This window comes from Carica papaya, chromosome 8, assembly GCF_054855325.1.
Source record: "Carica papaya isolate Zhongbai chromosome 8, ASM5485532v1, whole genome shotgun sequence".
NCBI lineage: Eukaryota > Viridiplantae > Streptophyta > Magnoliopsida > Brassicales > Caricaceae > Carica > Carica papaya.
Genome location: NC_142316.1, coordinates 17,815,235 through 17,831,378, shown reverse-complemented (window position 1 = coordinate 17,831,378; position 16,144 = coordinate 17,815,235). Strand labels below are relative to the sequence as shown.

Sequence of the window (16,144 nt, the reverse complement as noted above, 5' to 3'; positions counted from 1 at the left end):
CTGCACCTCTTTTTCTCGTTCTAATATCGATTAAAATGCCCCTTTTTCTTGACTCACATTTGCGTATAAACCAGCGGACCATAGTTCCAATCGCGCGCAACATCGAACGACTCATCTGAAAAAAAATTGTTGCGATACGAGGATTTCCCAAGAGGTCACCCATCCAAGCACTACTCTCGCCCAAGCACACTTAACTACAGAGTTCTGATGGGATCCAGTGCATTAGTGCTGGTATGAAGCCACTTGATTAATTTTGCACTTCAAATACATACACTCCTTCTCTTTTCCTCCTCCTCCCGTCATTTGTTTCCTTGTAGGTGCGCTCTGCACCTCTCGTACTCGTTCTAATATCAAGTAAAATGCCACGGTGCCGTGACTCACATTTGTGAATAAACCTGAGGACCATAATTCAAGTCGCGCGTAACGTCGAAGGAATCATCTGCAAAAAAATGGGTGCAACACGAGGACTTCATAAGAAAATGGGTGAAATATAAGGACTTCGCAGGAGGTAACCCATGCTAGTACTACTCTCGCCCAAGCTTACCTACGGAGTTCTGATAGAATCCGTTGCATTAGTGCTGGTATGATCGCACCTGTTTCATTTCGTGCTCAAAATACATATACTCCTCCTCCTTCCCTCCCCCTCCCATCAATTGTTTCCTTGTGCGTTCACACTGCACCTCTCCTTCTCGTTCTAATATCGATTAAAATGGCCCTACTTCATGACTCACATTTGCGTATAAACCAGCGGACCCCAGTTCCAGTCACGCGTAACGTCGAACGACCCGTCTGAAAAAAAATCGGTGCGACACGAGGACTTCCCAGGAGGTCACCCATCCGAGTACTACTCTCGCCTAAGCACACTTAACTGCGGAGTTATGATGGGATCCGGTGCATTAGTGGTGGTATGATCGCATCCGTTTAATTCCGCGCTGCAAATACATAAACTCCTTCTCCTTTCTTCCCCCTCCCGTCATATGTTTCTTTGTGTGTGCGCTCTGCATCTCTCTTTCTCGTTCTAATATCAAGTAATATGCCCCGGCACCGTGACTCACCTTTGCAAATGAACCAGCGGTTTATAATTCCATTCTCGCGTAAATTCGAATAATCCATCCGAAAAAAAATAGGTGCAACACGAGGGCTTACCAGGTGGTCACCCATCCGAGTACTACTCTCGCCCAAGCACACTTAACTGCGGAGTTCTGATTGGATCCGGAGCTTTAGTGCTGGTATGATAGCACCTGTTTAATTTCGCACTGCAAATACATACACTCCTTCTCTTTTCTTCCCCCTCCCGTCATTTGTTTCCTTGTGCGTTCACACTTCACCTTTCATTCTTGTTCTAATATCGATTTAAATGCCCCTGCTTCTTGACTCACATTTGCGTAAAAACCAGCGAACCCTAGTTCCAGACGCGCGTGACGTCGAACGACCCGTCTGAAAAAAAATTGGTGCGACACGAGGACTTCCCAGGAGGTCAACCATCCGAGTACTAATCTCGCCAAGCACACTTAACTGCGGATTTCTGATGGGACCTGGGGCTTTAGTGCTGGTATACGCACCTGTTTAGTTTCGCGCTGCAAATACATACACTCCTTCTCCTTTCTTCCTCCTCCCGTCATTTGTTTCCTTGTGCGTTCACACTTCACCTCTCATTCTCATTCTAATATCGATTGAAATGCCCCTGCTTCTTGACTCACATTTGCGTATAAACTAGCGGACCCAAGTTCCAGACGCGCGTAACGTCGAACGACCCGTCTGAAAAAAAATTGGTGCGACACGAGGACTTCACAAATAAATTGATGAAATATAAGGACTTCGCAGGAGGTAACCCATGCTAGTACTACTCTCGCTCAAGCACCCTTACCTACGGAGTTCTGATAGAATCCGTTGCATTAGTGCTGGTATGATCGCACCTGTTTCATTTCGTGCTGAAAATACATACAATCCTTCTCCTTCCCTCCCCCTCCCATCAATTGTTTCCTTGTGCGTTCACACTGCACCTCTCCTTCTCGTTCTAATATCGATTAAAATGCCCCTGCTTTTTGACTCACATTTGCGTATAAACCAGCGGACCCTAGTTCTAGTCGCACGTAACGTCGAACGACCCGTCTGAAAAAAAATTGGTGCGACACGAGGACTTCCCAGGAGGTCAACCATCCGAGTACTACTCTCGCCCAAGCACACTTAACTGCGGAGTTCTGAAGGGATCCGGGGCTTTAGTGCTGGTATGATCGCACCAGTTTAGTTTCGCGCTGCAAATACATACACTCCTTCTCTTTTCTTCCCCCTCCCGTCATTTGTTTCTTTGTGCGTGCACTCTGCATCTCTCATTCTCGTTCTAATATCAATTAAAATGCCCCTGCTTCTTGACTCACATTTGCGTATAAACCAGTGGACCCTAGTTCCAGTCGTGCGTAACATCGAACGACCCGTCTGAAAAAATAATTAGTGCGACACGAGGACTTCCCAAGAGGTCTCCAATCCGAGTACTACTCTCGCCAATGCACACTTAACTGCGGAGTTCTGATGGGATCCGGTGCATTAGTGATGGTATGATCGCACCTGTTTAATTTCGCGCTGCAAATACATAAACTCCTTCTCCTTTCTTCCCCCTCCCGTCATTTGTTTCCTTGTGTGTGCGCACTGCACCTCTCGTTCTCGTTCAAATATCAAGTAAAATGCCACGGTGCCGTGACTCACATTTGCGAATCAATCTGCGGACCATAATTAAAGTCGCGCGTAACGTCGAACGATACATCTGAAAAAAAGAAAATGGGTGCAACACGAGAACTTCCCATGAGGTAACCCATCATTGTACTACTTTCGCCAAAGCACACTTAACTGCGGAGTTCTGATGGGATCCGGTGCATTTGTGCTGGTGTGACCGCACCTGTTTAATTTCGTGCTGAAAATACATACACTCCTTCTTTTCTCTCCCCTCCCATCATTTGTTTCCTTGTGCGTTCACACTGCACCTCTCCTTCTCGTTCTAATATCGATTAAAATGCCCCTGATTCTTGACTCACATTTGCGTATAAACCAGCGGACCATAGTTCCAGTAGCGCGTAACGTCGAACGACATATCTGAAAAAAAATTGTTGCGATACGAGGACTTCCCAAGAGGTCACGCATCCGAGTAGTACTCTCCCCCAAGCACACTTAGCTGCAGAGTTCTGATGGGATCGAGTGCATTAGTGCTGGTATGATGCCACTTGTTTAATTTCGCGCTTCAAATACATACACTCCATCTCTTTTCTTCCTCCTCCCGTCATTTGTTTCCTTTTGCGTGCGCACTGCACCTCCCGTTCTTGTTCTAATATCAAGTAAAATGCCACGACGCCGTGACTCACATTTGCGAATAAACCTGCAGACCATAAATCAAGTCGCGCGTAACGTCGAAAGAATCATCTGCAAAAAGATTGGTGCAACACGAGGACCTCCCAAGAAAATGGGTGAAATATAAGGACTTCGCAGGAGGTCACCCATCCGAGTACTTTTCTCGCCCAAGCACCCTTAACTGTGGAGTTCTGATAGAATCCGTTGCGTTAGTGCTGGTATGATCCCTCATGTATTATTCTGCACTGCAAATACACACACTCTGTCTCCTTCCATCCCCCCTCCCGTCATTTGTTTCCTTGTGCGTGCACTCTGCATCTCTCTTTCTCGTTTTAATATCAAGTAATATGCCCAGGCACCGTGACTCACCTTTGCAAATGAAGCAGCTGTTTATAATTCCATTCGTGCGTAACGTCGAACAACCCATCCGAAAAAAAAATAGGTGCAACACGAGGGCTTCCCAGGTGGACACCCATCCAAGTACAACTCTCGCCCAAGCACACTTAACTGCGGAGTTCTGATGGGATCCGGAGCTTTAGTGCTGGTATGATCGCACCTATTTAATTTCGCGCTGCAAATACATACACTCCTACTCCTTTCTTCCCCCTCCCATCATTTGTTTCCTTGTGCGTTCACACTTCACCTCTCATTCTCGTTCTAATATCGATTAAAATGCCTCTGCTTCTTGACTCACATTTGCGTCTAAACCAACGGACCCTAGTTCTAGAAGCGCGTAACGTCGAACGACTCGTCTGAAAAAAAATTGGTGCGACACGAGGATTTCCTAGGAGGTCAACCATCCGAGTACTAATCTCGCCCAAGCACACTTAACTGCGGAGTTCTGATGGGATCCGGGGCTTTAGTGCTGGTATGATCGCACTTGTTTAGTTTCGCGCTGTAAATACATACACTCCTACTCCTTTTTTCCCCCTCCCGTCATTTGTTTCCTTGTGCGTTCACACTTCACCTCTCATTCTCGTTCTAATATCGATTAAAATGCCCCTGCTTCTTGACTCACATTTGTGTATAAACCAGCGGACCATAGTTCCAGTCGCGAGTAACGTCGAACGACCCGTCTGAAAAAAAATTGGTGCGACACGAGGACTTCCCAGGAGGTAACCCATCCGAGTACTACTCTCGCCCAAGCACACTTAACTGCGGAGTTCTGATGGGATCCGGTGCATTAGTGCTGGTATGATCGCACCCGTTTAATTTTACGCTGCAAATACATAAACTCCTTCTCCTTTCTTCCCCCTCCCGTCATTTGTTTAATTGTGCGTGCGCACTGCACCTCCCGTGCTCGTTGTAATATCAAGTAAAATGCTACGGCACCGTGACTCACATTTGTGAATAAACCTGAGGACCACAATTCAAGTCGCGCGTAACGTCGAAAGAATCATCTGCAAAAAAATGGGTACAACACGAGGACTTCACAAGAAAATGGGTGAAATATAAGGACTTCGCAGGAGGTAACCCATGCTAGTACTACTTTCTCTCAAGCACCCTTACCTACGGAGTTTTGATAGAATCCGTTGCATTAGTGCTGGTATGATCGCAACTGTTTCATTCTGCGCTGCAAATACATACACTTTTTCTCCTTCCCTCCCCCTCCCATCAATTATTTCCTTGTGCGTTCACACTGCACCTCTCCTTCTCGTTCTAATATCGATTAAAATTCCCCTGCTTCTTGACTCACATATGTGTATAAACCAGCGGACCCTAGTTCTAGTCGCGCGTAACATCGAACGACCCGTCTGAAAAAAATTGGTGCGACACGAGGACTTCCCAAGAGGTCACCCATCCGAGTACTACTCTCGCCCAAACACACTTAACTGCGGAGTTCTGAAGGGATCCGGTGCATTAGTGCTGGTATGATCGCACCCGTTTAATTCCGCACTGCAAATACATAAACTCCTTCTCCTTTCTTCCCCCTCCCGTCATTTGTTTCCTTGTGCGTGCGCACTGCACCTCCCGTACTCGTTCTAATATCAAGTAAAATGCCACGGCGCCGTGACTCACATTTGCGAATAAACCTGCGGACCATAAATCAAGTCGTGCGTATCGTCGAAAGAATCATCTGCAAAAAGATGGGTGCAACACGAGGACCTCCCAAGAAAATGGGTGAAATATAAGGACTTCGCAGGAGGTCACCCATCCGAGTACTTTTCTCGCCCAAGCACCCTTAACTGCGGAGTTCTGATAGAATCCGTTGCATTAGTGCTGGTATGATCCCTCATGTTTCATTCTACACTGCAAATACATACACTCTTTCTCCTCCCATCCCCCCTCCCGTCATTTATTTCCTTGTGCGTGCTCTCTGCATCTCTCTTTCTCGTTCTAATATCAAGTAATATGCCCCGGCGTCGTGACTCACCTTTGTAAATGAACAAGCGGTTTATAATTCCATTCGCGCGTAACATCGAACATCCCATCCGAAAAAAAATAGGTGCAACACGAGGGCTTCCCAGGTGGTCACCGATCCGAGTACTACTCTCGCCCAAGCACACTTAACTGCGGAGTTCTGATGGGATCCGGGGCTGTAGTGCCGGTATGATCGCACCGGTTTAATTTTGCGCTGCAAATACATACACTCCTTCTCCTTTCTTCCCCCTCCCGTCAATTGTTTCCTTGTGCATTCACACTTCACCTCTCATTCTCGTTCTAATATCGATTAAAATGCCCCTGCTTCTTGACTCACATTTGCGTATAAATCAGCGGACCCTAGTTCCAGATGCGCGTAACGTCGAACGACCAGTCTGAAAAAAAATTTGTGCGACACGAGGACTTCCCAGGAGATCAACCATCCAAGTACTAATCTCGCCCAAGCACACTTAAATGCGGAGTTCATATGGGATCCAGGGCTTTAGTGCTGGTATGATCGCACCTGTTTAGTTTTCCGCTGCAAATGCATACACTCCTTCCCCTTTCTTCCCCCTCTCGTCATTTGTTTCCTTGTGCGTGCGCACTGCACCTCCCGTTCTCGTTCTAATATCAAGTAAAATTCTACAGCACCGTGACTCACATTTGCGAATAAACCTGAGGACCTTAATTCAAGTCGCGCGTAACGTCGAAAGAATCATCTGCAAAAAAATGGGTGCAACACAAGGACTTCACAAAAAAATGGGTGAAATATAAGGACTTCGCATGAGGTAACCCATGCTAGTACTACTCTCGCCCAAGCACCCTTACCTACGGACTTCTGATAGAATCCGTTGCATTAGTGCTGGTATGATCGCACCTGTTTCATTTCGTGCTGAAAATACATACTCTCCTTCTCCTTCCCTCCCCCTGCCATCAATTGTTTCCTTGTGCGTTCACACTGCACCTCTCCTTCTCGTTCTAATATCGATTAAAATGCCTCTGCTTCTTGACTCACATTTGCATATAAACCAATGGACCCTAGTTCCAGTAGCGCGTAAGGTTGAACGACCCGTCTGAAAAAAAATTGGTGAGACACGAGGACTTCCCAGGAGGTCACCCATCCTAGTACTACTCTCGCCCAAGCACACTTAACTGCGGAGTTCTGATGGGATCCGGTGCATTAGTGCTGGTATGATCGCACCTGTATAATTCAGTGCTGCAAATACATAAACTCCTTCTCCTTTCTTCCGCCTCCCGTCATTTGTTTCCTTGTGCGTGCGCACTGCACCTCCCGTGCTCGTTCTAATATCAAGTAAAATGCTACGGTGCCGTGACTCACATTTGTGAATAAACCTGGGGACCATAATTCAAGTAGTGCGTATCGTCGAAAGAATCATCTGCAAAAAAATGGGTGCAACACGAGGACTTCCTAAGAAAATGGGTGAAATATAAGGACTTCGCAGTAGGTCACCCATCCTAGTGCTACTCTCACCCAAGCACCCTTAACTTGCGGAGTTCTGATAGAATCCGTTGCATTGGTGCTGGTATGATGGCTCATGTTTCATTCTGCGCTGCAAATACATACACTTTTTCTCCCTCCATCCCCCCTCCTGTCATTTGTTTCCTTGTGCGTGCACTCTGCATCTCTCATTCTCGTTATAATATTGATTAAAATGCCCCTGCTTCTTGACTCACATTTGTGTATAAACCAGTGGACCCTAGTTCCAGTCGCGCGTAACGTCGAACGACCCGTCTGAAAAAAAAATTAGTGCGACACGAGGACTTCCCAAGAGGTCACCCATCCGAGTACAACTCTCGCCAAAGCACAATTAATTGCGGAGTTCTGATGGGATCCGGTGCATTAGTGCTGGTATGATCGCAACTGTTTAATTTCGTGCTGCAAATACATAAACTCCTTCTCCTTTCTTCCCCCTCCCGACATTTGTTTCCTTGTGCGTGCGCACTGCACCTCTCGTTCTCGTTCAAATATCAAGTAAAATGCCACGGCGCCGTGACTCACATTTGCGAATAAATCTGCAGACCATAATTAAAGTCGCGCGTAACGTCGAACGGCACATCTGTAAAAAAGAAAATGGGTGCAACACGAGGGCTTCCCAGGTGGTCAACCATCCGAGTACTACCCTCGCCCAAGCACACTTAACTGCGGAGTTTTATTGAGATTCGGAGCTTTAGTGCTGGTATAATGGCACCTGTTTAATTTCGCGCTACAAATACATACACTCCTTCTCCTTTCTTCCCCCTCCCGTCATTTGTTTCCTTGTGCGTTCACACTTCACCTCTCATTCTCGTTCTAATATCGATTAAAATGCCCCTGATTCTTGACTCACATTTGCGTATAAACCAGCGGACCCTAGTTTCAGACGTGCGTAACGTCGAACGACCTGTCTGAAAAAAAATTGGGGCGACACGAGGACTTCACAAGAAAATGGGTGAAATATAAGGACTTCGCAGGAGGTAACCCATGCTAGTACTACTCTCGCCCAAGCACCATTACCTACGGAGTTCTGATAGAATCCGAAGCATTGGTGCTGGTCTGATCGCACCTGTTTCATTTCGTGCTGAAAATACATACACTCCTTCTCCTTCCCTCCCCCTCCCATCAATTGTTTCCTTGTGCGTTCACACTGCACCTCTCCTTCTCGTTCTAATATCGATTAAAATGCTCCTGCTTCTTGACTCACATTTGCGTATAAACCAGTGGACCCTAGCTCCAGTCGCGCGTAACGTTGAACGACCCGTCTGAAAAAAAAATTAGTGCGACACGAGGACTTTCCAAGAGGTCACCCATCCGAGTACTACTCTCGCCGAAGCACACTTAACTGCGGAGTTCTGATGGGATCCAGTGCATTAGTGCTGGTATGATCGCACCTGTTTAATTTCGCCTGCAAATACATAAACTCCTTCTCCTTTCTATCGCCTCCCGTCATTTGTTTCCTTGTGCGTGTGCACTGCACCTCTCGTTCTCGTTCAAATATCAAGTAAAATGCCACGATGCCGTGACTCACATTTGCGAATAAATCTGCGGACCATAATTAAAGTCGCACGTAATGTCGAACGGCATATCTGAAAAAAGGAAAATGGGTGCAACACGAGAACTTCCCAAAGGTAACCCATCATTGTACTACTTTCGCCAAAGCACACTTACCTGCAAAGTTCTGATGGGATCCGGTGCATTTATGCTGGTGTGACCGCACCTGTTTAATTTCGTGCTGAAAATACATACACTCCTTCTTCCCTCCCCACCTCCCATCATTTGTTTCCTTGTGCGTTCACACTGCACCACTCCTTCTCGTTCTAATATCGATTAAAATGCCCCTTTTTCTTGACTCACATTTGCGTATAAACCAGCGGACCATAGTCCTAGTCGCAAGTAACGTCGAACGACCCATCTGAAAAGAATTTTTTACGATATGAGGACTTCCAAGAGGTCACCCATTCGAGCATTACTCTCCCCCAAGCACCCTTAACTGCAGAGTTCTGATGGGATCCAGTGCATTAGTGCTGGTATGATGCAACTTGTTTAATTTTGCGCTTCAAATACATACACTCCTTCTCTTTTCTTCCTCCTCCCGTCATTTGTTTCCTTGTGCGTGCGCACTGCACCTACCGTGCTCGTTCTAATATCAAGTAAAATGCTACGGTGCCGTGACTCACATTTGCGAATAAATATGAGGACCATAATTCAAGTCGTGCGTATCGTCGAAAGAATCATCTGCAAAAAAATGGGTGAACACGAGGACTTCCTAAGAAAATGGGTAAAATATAAGGACTTCGCAGGAGGTCACCCATCCTAGTGCTACTCTCGCCCAAGCACCCTTAACTTGCGGAGTTCTGATAGAATCCGTTGCATTGGTGCTGGTATGATTGCTCATGTTTCATTCTGCGCTGCAAATACGTCACTTTTTCTCCCTCCATCCCCCCTCCCGTCATTTGTTTCCTTGTGCGTGCACTCTGCATCTCTCCTTCTCGTTCTAATATTGATTAAAATGCCCATGCTTCTTGACTCACATTTGTGTATAAACCAGTGGACCCTAGTTCCAGTCGCGCGTAACGTCGAACGACCCATCTGAAAAAAAAATTAGTGCGACACGAGAACTTCCCAGGAGGTCACCCATCCGAGTACTACTCTCGCCCAAGCACACTTAACTGCGGAGTTCTGATGTGATCCGGTGCATTAGTGTTGGTATGATCGCACCTGTTTAATTTCGCGCTGCAAATACATAAACTCCTTCTCCTTTCTTCCCCCTCCCGTCATTTGTTTCCTTGTGCTTGCGCACTGCACCTCTCGTTCTCGTTCAAATATCAAGTAAAATGCCACGGCGCCGTGACTCACATTTGCGAATAAATCTGCGGACCATAATTAAAGTCGCGCGTAACGTCGAATGGCATATCTGAAAAAAACAAAATGGGTGCAACACGTGAACTTCCCAGGAGGTAACCCATCATTGTACTACTCTCGCCAAAGCATACTTAACTGCGGAGTTCTGATGGGATCCGGTGCATTTGTGCTGGTGTGACCGCACCTGCTTAATTTCGTGCTGAAAATACATACACTCCCTCTTCCCTCCCCCCTCCCATCATTTGTTTCCTTGTGCGTTCACACTTCACCTCTCCTTCTCGTTCTAATATCGATTAAAATGCCCCTGATTCTTGACTCACATTTGCGTATAAACCAGTGGACCATAGTTCCAGTCGCGCGTAACGTCGAACGACCCATCTGAAAAAAAATTGTTGCGATACGAGAACTTCCCAAGAGGTCACCCATCTGAGTACTACTCTCGCCCAAGCACACTTAACTGCAGAGTTCTGATGGGATCCAGTGCATTAGTGCTGGTATGATGCCACTTGTTTAATTTTGCGCTTCAAATACATACACTCCTTCTCTTTTCTTCCTCCTCCCGTCATTTGTTTCCATGTGCGTGCGCACTGCACCTCCCGTGCTCGTTCTAATATCAAGTAAAATGCTACGGTGCCGTGACTCACATTTGCGAATAAACCTGAGGACCATAATTCAACTCGCGCGTGTCGTCGAAAGAATTATCTGCAAAAAAATGGGTGCAACACGAGGACTTCCTAAGAAAATTGGTGAAATATAAGGACTTCGCAGGAGGTCACCCATCCTAATGCAACTCTCGCCCAAGCACCCTTAACTTGCGGAGTTCTGATAGAATCCGTTGCATTGGAGCTAGTATGATTGCTCATGTTTCATTCTGCGCTGCATACACTTTTTCTCCCTCCATCCCCCCTCCCGTCATTTGTTTCCATGTGCGTGCACTCTGAATCTCTCCTTCTCGTTCTAATATCGATTAAAATGCCCCTGCTTCTTGACTCATATTTGCGTATAAACCAGTGGACCCTAGTTCCAGTCGCGCGTAACGTCGAACGACCCGTTTGAAAAAAAGAATTAGTGCGACACGAGGACTTCCCAGGAGGTCACCCATTCGAGTACTAATCTCGCCCAAGCACACTTAACTGCGGAGTTTTAATGGAATCTGGTGCATTAGTGCTGGTATGATCGCACCTGTTTAATTTCACGCTGCAAATACATAAAATCCTTCTCCTTTCTTCCCCCTCCCGTCATTTGTTTCCATGTACGTGCGCAATGCACCTTACGTTCTCATTCAAATATCAAGTAAAATGCCACGGCGCCGTGACTCACATTTACGAATAAACTTGAGGACCATAATTCAAGTCGCGCGTAATGTCGAAAGAATCATCTGCAAAAAAATGGGTGCAACACGAGGACTTCACAAGAAAATGGGTGAAATATAAGGACTTCCCAGGAGGTAACCCATGCTAGTACTACTCTCGCCCAAGCACCATTACCTACGGAGTTCTGATAGAATCCGAAGCATTGGTGCTGGTCTGATCGCACTTGTTTCATTTCGTGCTGAAAATACATACACTCCTTCTCCTTCCCTCCCCCTCCCATCAATTGTTTCCTTGTGCGTACACACTGCACCTCTCCTTCTCGTTCTAATATCTATTAAAATGCCCCTGCTTCTTGACTCACATTTGCGTATAAACCAGCGAACCATAGTTCCAGTCGCGCGTAACGTCGAACGACCCGTCTGAAAAAAAAATTGGTGCGACACAAGGACTTCCCAAGAGGTCACCCATCCGAGTACTACTCTCGGCCAAGCAAACTTAACTGCAGAGTTCTGATGGGATCCAGTGCATTAGTGCTGGTATGATCGCACCCGTTTAATTCCGCGCTGCAAATACATAAACTCCTTCTCCTTTCTTCCCCCTCCCGTCATTTCTTTCCTTGTGCGTGCGCACTGCACCTCCCGTGCTCGTTCTAATATCAAGTAAAATACTACGGTGTCGTGACTCACATTTGCGAATTAACCTGAGGACCATAATTCAAGTTGCGCGTAACGTCGAAAGAATCATCTGTTAAAAAATGGGTGCAACACGAGGACTTCACAATAAAATGGGTGAAATATAAGGACTTCGCAGGAGGTAACCCATGCTAGTACTACTCTCGCCCAAGCACCTTACCTACGGAGTTCTGATAGAATTCGATGCATTAGTACTAGTATGATCGCACCTGTTTCATTTCGTGCTGAAAATACATACACTCTTTCTCCTTCCCTCCCCCTCCCGTCATTTGTTTCCTTGCGCGTGCACTCTGCATCTCTCCTTCTCGTTCTAATATCGATTAAAATGCCCCTACTTCTTGACTCACATTTGCGTATAAACCAGGGGACCCTAGTTGCAGTCGCACATAACGTCGAACGACCCGTCTGAAAAAAAAAATTAAGGCGACACGAGGACTTCCCAGGAGGTCACCCATCCGGGTACTACTCTCGCCCAAGCACCTTTAACTTGCGGAGTTCTGATAGAATCCGTTGCATTGGTGCTGGTATGATTGCTCATGTTTCATTCTGTGCTGCAAATACATATACTTTCTCTACCTCCATCCCCCCTCCCATCATTTGTTTCCTTGTGCGTGCACTCTGCATCTCTCTTTCTCGTTCTAATATCGATTAAAATGCTCCTGCTTCTTGACTCACATTTGCGTATAAACCAGTGGACCCTTGTTCCAGTCGCGCGTAACGTCGAACGACCCGTCTGAAAAAAAAATTAGTGCGACACGAGGATTTCCCAAGAGGTAACCCATTCGAGTACTACTCTCGCCCAAGCATACATAACTGCGGAGTTCTGATGGGATCCGGTGCATTAGTGCTGGTATGATCGAACCTGTTTAATTTCGCTGCAAATACATAAACTCCTTCTCCTTTATTCCACCTCCCATCATTTGTTTTCTTGTGCGTGCGCACTGCACCTCTCGTTCTCGCTCAATTATCAAGTAAAATGCCACGGCGCCGTGACTCACATTTGCGAATAAATCTGCGGACCATAATTAAGGTCGCGCGTAAGGTCGAACGGCACATCTGAAAAAAAGAAAATGGGTGCAACACGAGAACTTCCAAGGAGGTAACCCATCATTATACTACTTTCGCCAAAGGACACTTAACTGCGGAGTTCTGATAGAATCCGTTGCATTAGTGCTGGTATGATCCCTCATGTTTCATTCTGCACTGCAAATACATACACACTTTCTCCTCCCATCCCCCCTCCCGTCATTTGTTTCCTTGTGCGTGCACTCTGCATCTCTCTTTCTCGTTCTAATATCAAGTAATATGCCCCCGCACTGTGACTCACCTTTGCAAATGAACCAGCGGTTTATAATTCCATTCGCGCGTAACGTCGAACAACCAATCCGAAAAAAAAATAGGTACAACACGAGGGCTTCCCAAGTGGTCACCTATCCGAGTACTACTCTCGCCCAAGCACACTTAACTGCGGAGTTCTGATGGGATCCGGGGCTTTAGTGCTGGTATGATCGCACCTGTTTAATTTCGCGCTGCAAATACATACACTCCTTCTCCTTTATTCCCCCTCCAGTCATTTGTATCCTTGTGCGTTAACACTTCACCTCTCATTCTCGTTCTAATATCGATTAAAATGCCCCTGCATATAGACTCACATTTGCGTATAAACAAGCGGACCCTAGTTCCAGACGCGCCTAACGTCGAATGACCCGTCTGAAAAAAAATTGGTGCGACACAAGGACTTCCCAGGAGGTCACCCATCCGAGTACAAATCTCGCCTAAGCACACTTAATTGCGGAGTTCTGATGGGATCTGGTGCATTTGTGCTGGTATGATCGCACCCGTTTAATTTTGCGCTACAAATACATAAACTCATTCCCCTTTCTTCCCCCTCCCGTCATTTGTTTCCTTGTGCGTGCGCACTGCACCTCCCGTTCTCGTTCTAATATCAAGTAAAATGCCACGGCGCCGTGACTCACATTTGCGAATAAACCTGAGGACCATAATTCAAGTCGCGCGTAACGTCGAAAGAATTATCTGCAAAAAAATGGGTGCAACACGAGAACTTCACAAGAAAATGGGTGAAATATAAGGACTTCGCAGGAGGTAACCCATGCTAGTACTACTCTCGCCCAAGCACCCTTACCAACGGAGTTCTGATAGAATCCGTTGCATTAGTGCTGGTATGATCCCTCATGTTTCATTCTGCACTGTAAATACATACACTCTTTCTCCTTCCATCCCCCCTCCCGTCATTTGTTTCCTTGTGCGTGCACTCTGCATCTCTCTTTCTTGTTCTAATATCAAGTAATATGCCCCGGCACCGTGACTCACCTTTGCAAATGAACCAGCGGTTTATAATTCCATTCGCGCGTAACGTCGAATAACCCATCCGAAAAAAAATTGGTGCAACACGAGGGCTTCCCAAGTGGTCACCCATCCGAGTACTACTCTCGCCCAAGCACACTTAACTACGGAGTTCTGATGGGATCCGGAGCTTTAGTGCTGGTATAATCGGACCTGTTTAATTTCACGCTGCAAATACATACACTACTTCTCCTTTCTTCCCCCTCCCGTCATTTGTTTCCTTGTGCGTTCACACTTCACCTCTCATTCTCGTTCTAATATCGATTAAAATGCCCCTGCTTCTTGACTCAGATTTGCGTATAAACCAGCGGACCCTAGTTCCAGACATGCGTAACGTTGAACGACCCGTCTGAAAAAAAAATTGGTGCGACACGAGGACTTCCCAGGATGTTATCCATCCGAGTACTAATCTCGCCCAAGCACACATAACTGCGGAGTTCTGATGGGATCCGGTGCATTAGTGCTTGTATGATCGCACCTGTTTAATTTCGCGCTGCAAATACATAAACTCATTCCCTTTTCTTCCCCCTCCCGTCATTTGTTTCCTTGTGCGTGCGCACTGCACCTCCCGTTCTCGTTCTAATATCAAGTAAAATGCCACGGCGCCGTGACTCACATTTGCGAATAAACCTGAGGACCATAATTTAAGTCGCGCGTAACGTTGAAAGAATCATCTGCAGAAAAATAGGTGCAACACGAGGACTTCCTAAGAAAATGGGTGAAATATAAGGACTTCGCAGGAGGTCACCCATCCGAGTACTTTTCTCGGCCAAGCACCCTTAACTGCGGAGTTCTGATAGAATCCGTTGCATTAGTGCTGGTATGAACCCTCATGTTTCATTCTGCACTGCAAATACATACACTCTTTCTCCTCCCATCCCCCCCCCCCCCCCCCCGTCATTTGTTTCCTTGTGCGTGCACTCTGCATCTCTCTTTCTCGTTCTAATATCAAGTAATATGCCCCGGCACAGTGACTCACCTTTGCAAATGATCCAGCGGTTTATAATTCTATTCGCGCGTAATGTCGAACAACCCATCTGAAAAAAATAGGTGCAACGCGAGGGCTTCCCAAGTTGTCACCCATCCGAGTACTACTCTCGCCCAAGCACACTTAAGTGCGGAGTTCTGATGGGATCCGGGTCTTTAGAGCTGGTATGATCGCACCTGTTTAATTTCGCGCTGCAAATACATACACTCCTTCTCCTTTCTTCCCCCTCCGGTCATTTGTTTCCTTGTGCGTTCACACTTCACCTCTCATTCTCGTTCTAATATCGATTAAAATGCCCCTGCTTCTTGACTCACATTTGCGTATAAACCAGCGGACCCTAGTTCCAGTCGCGCGTAACGTCGAACGACCTGTCTGAAAATAAATTGGTGCGACACGACGACTTCCCAAGAGGTCACCCATCCGAGTACTACTCTCGCCCAAGCACACTTAACTGCGGAGTTCTGATGGGATCCGTTGCATTACTGCTGGAATGATTGCACCTGTTTAATTTCCCGCTGCAAATACATAAACTCATTCCCCTTTCGTCCCCCTCTCGTCATTTGTTTCCTTGTGCGTGCGCACTGCAGCTCCCGTTCTCGTTCTAATATCAAGTAAAATGCTACAGCGCCGTGACTCACATTTGCGAAAAAACCTAAGGACCATAATTCACGTCGCGCGTAACGTCAAAAGAATCATCTGCAAAAAATGGGTGCAACACGAGGACTTC

General features: G+C 46.5%; 6 non-coding genes and 23 pseudogenes across 6 annotated transcripts; all 29 read right to left on the bottom strand.

Annotated features, from left to right (window-relative positions):
- Nucleotides 1-126: 126 nt before the first annotated feature.
- On the bottom strand, nt 127-244 carry LOC148246336 (5S ribosomal RNA; annotated as a pseudogene).
- Nucleotides 245-800: 556 nt separating this feature from the next.
- LOC148246335 (5S ribosomal RNA) lies at nt 801-919 on the bottom strand (annotated as a pseudogene).
- Nucleotides 920-1,124: 205 nt separating this feature from the next.
- LOC148246334 (5S ribosomal RNA) lies at nt 1,125-1,243 on the bottom strand (annotated as a pseudogene).
- Nucleotides 1,244-2,123: 880 nt separating this feature from the next.
- LOC148246333 (5S ribosomal RNA) lies at nt 2,124-2,242 on the bottom strand. Its single transcript, XR_015814703.1, has one exon. It is a non-coding gene; the product is annotated as a 5S ribosomal RNA (ribosomal RNA).
- Nucleotides 2,243-2,448: 206 nt separating this feature from the next.
- Nucleotides 2,449-2,567, bottom strand: LOC148246332 (5S ribosomal RNA; annotated as a pseudogene).
- Nucleotides 2,568-2,776: 209 nt separating this feature from the next.
- Nucleotides 2,777-2,895, bottom strand: LOC148246331 (5S ribosomal RNA; annotated as a pseudogene).
- An 883-nt stretch (nt 2,896-3,778) lies between these two features.
- On the bottom strand, nt 3,779-3,897 carry LOC148246330 (5S ribosomal RNA). Its single transcript, XR_015815990.1, has one exon. It is a non-coding gene; the product is annotated as a 5S ribosomal RNA (ribosomal RNA).
- Nucleotides 3,898-4,102: 205 nt separating this feature from the next.
- On the bottom strand, nt 4,103-4,221 carry LOC148246329 (5S ribosomal RNA; annotated as a pseudogene).
- A 205-nt stretch (nt 4,222-4,426) lies between these two features.
- On the bottom strand, nt 4,427-4,545 carry LOC148246328 (5S ribosomal RNA). The gene has a single exon (XR_015815792.1). It is a non-coding gene; the product is annotated as a 5S ribosomal RNA (ribosomal RNA).
- A 558-nt stretch (nt 4,546-5,103) lies between these two features.
- Nucleotides 5,104-5,222, bottom strand: LOC148246327 (5S ribosomal RNA). The gene has a single exon (XR_015814893.1). It is a non-coding gene; the product is annotated as a 5S ribosomal RNA (ribosomal RNA).
- Nucleotides 5,223-5,782: 560 nt separating this feature from the next.
- On the bottom strand, nt 5,783-5,901 carry LOC148246326 (5S ribosomal RNA; annotated as a pseudogene).
- A 205-nt stretch (nt 5,902-6,106) lies between these two features.
- On the bottom strand, nt 6,107-6,225 carry LOC148246325 (5S ribosomal RNA; annotated as a pseudogene).
- Nucleotides 6,226-6,784: 559 nt separating this feature from the next.
- Nucleotides 6,785-6,903, bottom strand: LOC148246324 (5S ribosomal RNA). Its single transcript, XR_015814658.1, has one exon. It is a non-coding gene; the product is annotated as a 5S ribosomal RNA (ribosomal RNA).
- A 562-nt stretch (nt 6,904-7,465) lies between these two features.
- Nucleotides 7,466-7,584, bottom strand: LOC148246323 (5S ribosomal RNA; annotated as a pseudogene).
- A 209-nt stretch (nt 7,585-7,793) lies between these two features.
- LOC148246322 (5S ribosomal RNA) lies at nt 7,794-7,912 on the bottom strand (annotated as a pseudogene).
- Nucleotides 7,913-8,472: 560 nt separating this feature from the next.
- Nucleotides 8,473-8,591, bottom strand: LOC148246321 (5S ribosomal RNA; annotated as a pseudogene).
- Nucleotides 8,592-9,799: 1,208 nt separating this feature from the next.
- On the bottom strand, nt 9,800-9,918 carry LOC148246320 (5S ribosomal RNA). Its single transcript, XR_015815100.1, has one exon. It is a non-coding gene; the product is annotated as a 5S ribosomal RNA (ribosomal RNA).
- A 209-nt stretch (nt 9,919-10,127) lies between these two features.
- Nucleotides 10,128-10,246, bottom strand: LOC148246319 (5S ribosomal RNA; annotated as a pseudogene).
- Nucleotides 10,247-10,449: 203 nt separating this feature from the next.
- LOC148246318 (5S ribosomal RNA) lies at nt 10,450-10,567 on the bottom strand (annotated as a pseudogene).
- A 558-nt stretch (nt 10,568-11,125) lies between these two features.
- Nucleotides 11,126-11,244, bottom strand: LOC148246317 (5S ribosomal RNA; annotated as a pseudogene).
- Nucleotides 11,245-11,804: 560 nt separating this feature from the next.
- On the bottom strand, nt 11,805-11,923 carry LOC148246316 (5S ribosomal RNA; annotated as a pseudogene).
- Nucleotides 11,924-12,483: 560 nt separating this feature from the next.
- Nucleotides 12,484-12,603, bottom strand: LOC148246315 (5S ribosomal RNA; annotated as a pseudogene).
- A 207-nt stretch (nt 12,604-12,810) lies between these two features.
- LOC148246314 (5S ribosomal RNA) lies at nt 12,811-12,929 on the bottom strand (annotated as a pseudogene).
- Nucleotides 12,930-13,462: 533 nt separating this feature from the next.
- Nucleotides 13,463-13,581, bottom strand: LOC148246313 (5S ribosomal RNA; annotated as a pseudogene).
- A 205-nt stretch (nt 13,582-13,786) lies between these two features.
- LOC148246312 (5S ribosomal RNA) lies at nt 13,787-13,905 on the bottom strand (annotated as a pseudogene).
- A 560-nt stretch (nt 13,906-14,465) lies between these two features.
- Nucleotides 14,466-14,584, bottom strand: LOC148246311 (5S ribosomal RNA; annotated as a pseudogene).
- Nucleotides 14,585-14,790: 206 nt separating this feature from the next.
- On the bottom strand, nt 14,791-14,909 carry LOC148246310 (5S ribosomal RNA; annotated as a pseudogene).
- Nucleotides 14,910-15,476: 567 nt separating this feature from the next.
- On the bottom strand, nt 15,477-15,595 carry LOC148246309 (5S ribosomal RNA; annotated as a pseudogene).
- A 205-nt stretch (nt 15,596-15,800) lies between these two features.
- Nucleotides 15,801-15,919, bottom strand: LOC148246308 (5S ribosomal RNA; annotated as a pseudogene).
- Between the last annotated feature and the right edge of the window lie 225 nt (nt 15,920-16,144).